This window comes from Fukomys damarensis, unplaced genomic scaffold (assembly GCF_012274545.1).
Source record: "Fukomys damarensis isolate Sample0158 unplaced genomic scaffold, DMR_v1.0_HiC HiC_scaffold_27, whole genome shotgun sequence".
Taxonomy (NCBI): Eukaryota; Metazoa; Chordata; class Mammalia; order Rodentia; family Bathyergidae; genus Fukomys; species Fukomys damarensis.
In genome coordinates, this window is record NW_022900939.1 from 1,937,088 (window position 1) to 1,939,368 (window position 2,281).

A 2,281-nucleotide genomic window follows, 5' to 3' on the forward strand; every position below is an offset into this window, starting at 1 on the left:
GTAATCCCCGCTCAATCCCTACCACGCTAGCTGTCTCTGCTTTTGTCTGCCCACAGCAGAACAGCCCTCCTGAGACGCAGACCTTCCTGAGTCCAGGAAGAGGTGCAGAAGGAGCCTTTCTTATTTAAAGAAGAATGCAGTCTCTACCTGAGATCTGGCTGGGACCCAAAGCACCGCCGCAGTAAACATTACTGAGTTACGCCGGAAGGGAGAGGCACAGCTCACTTCTGTGGATGGGGTCACAAGATGAAGCTACCTGAGCACCTCTGACCCCACAGATACTTGCAGAGGGGAAGGCGGGCGAGCACTGCAGGCAGGACAGAGACCATCAGTGTCCCTGTTGGTGCTGGTCCTAGGGCCCGGGACACCTGTGTCACCTCCCATCCTCTGTGGCTCAGTCTCCGAGGGGCAAGTCCTTGAGCTCTGTCCCACACATCGCTGACCCCTCCACTGCCATCATTACCACTGGGTTTCTGCTGTGGTAGGCGGTGGTGTTGTCTTTCTGGGAAATCTGTGCCTTTATTTCCCTGCACAGCCATTTGCTCTTATGGCCAAGACCTTATATAATAATTCTGTTATGTGCAGGGCACCTGGGGTCAAAACGTGCCTCTCTGTGACTCTCAGGCTCTGCACATGCGCCTCCATGGACACCCTGTGCACATCTTGTGCTCTTGGTGTTTCATACAGGAAGCCCTCACCCATGGGAGAGTGGCTGAGGAACCCCAAGCCCTCCAGGTCTGCAGAGGAGGGCCCTGCAGGGCGCCACTGCGCTACCTCTGGGAGCCCCACCTTCTGCTGCAAGGGGGGCCCTCGGGTCCTCCGGGGGTCGCTTTTATCACCATGCCTGGCTCCTAGGCGCCTCCCACCTGACCGTGAACGTCCCAAGAGGCCGGAACAGGACCTACTGCAGAGCCCAGCACACGGCAGGCACTCAGGGCCTGTTTGCTGAATGAAAGTGGCCAGGCAAACATTGCGGGAGCGGGCACTACCTGGCTGGCAGATGCAAAGCCGGCTCCTGGGAGAGGCTGGGTGTAGGCCCTGCACATTCCTGACCAGGGAGAAGCCTGGGAGCCCCCAGGAGAGAAGCTGGAAGATAAACTGAGTGCCGGCCAGGGCGGAGAGCTCCCTCGCCCTGGGGACCATGGACTCTGGCCTCCAAGGCCTGAGGAAAAACTCAGAAACAGGAGCAGATTCACGTGAGGCATTCGCGGAACTGCACATTCGCAGCACCCTGGCCTGCCATCTTCTAGTTCACCTTCCCTGCCTCTCGGACTGAAGTTCCTGTGAGCTCAGGGCCCAACAAGCGTCCACCCGCTCTCAGGCGGCAGCGCTCACCACCCACCCTGGGCAGCTCTGGGCACCGCCGCTGCCTTCCTTCAATCCCACAGATTCCTCCCTCCTGTCCGTCCAGGCAGATGCCATTCACAGGACAGGTCCTCCACCTCCTTCCCCTGGTTTCAGAAAGAAGCTGTTCAGTGTGAAATTTGTTTCATGCCAGTTAACAAATGCTTTTCACTGATAACAGGAACGGCAAGGGAAGATGGCATTTCTTACTGCAGAGAAGGTGGTTTCCTTCCCAGAAACCTTGAATAATACCGGGGACGCTTCTGAAGTCAACCAAAGCCCTCGATTAGAAAGGAAGTATGGATGGAGGGGACACCGCCAGCGTGAGAAGCCAGGAAGCCCTGGCCTCAGCCCTGTGCTGGCTGCCTCGCCCTGCCCCAAGCGCCGCAAAACCACCCTGCGATTTCAGATCAGCGCCTGTGAGACAGCACAGCCTCCCTGTCCTGGCTCCAGGCGCGGGGAGGCAGTGTCATTGGCTCCGCTTCAGAGGGAAAGCAGAGGCGTCCAGGGTGAGGGACACTGGGGCTCCAAGCTCAGTTAGAACCGCGGAGCTGGAGCTGACGATGCCGCAGAGTCGCTCATTCCCTCTGGAAGTGCATTTCCCAGACTGGGCGGGGAGCCGCCCTGTTTGCGGGGTGTCCCAGCCTTTTAATGACCGCTGGCGGCCGCCACGGAAGTCTCCAAAGCCCCCAAACTGCCTGCGTCCCAGGCCAGAGCTGGAGGACGGGGGTGGCCGAGGATCGGGAGGCTGGCAGCTCCCGCGCCGGACCCGCCCTGGTACCTGGGCACCGCTCTACCCCGAGCAGCTCCAGTTCCTCCGCCTATAAAGCGAGAGCCACAAACTCTGCCCTTTCCGTAACCGAGATGCCCTGCTGACGACGCAGGAGCGGGGCAGGGAGGCTCGGCCCACGAGCAGCTTCCCGGCCTCCCAGCCCTC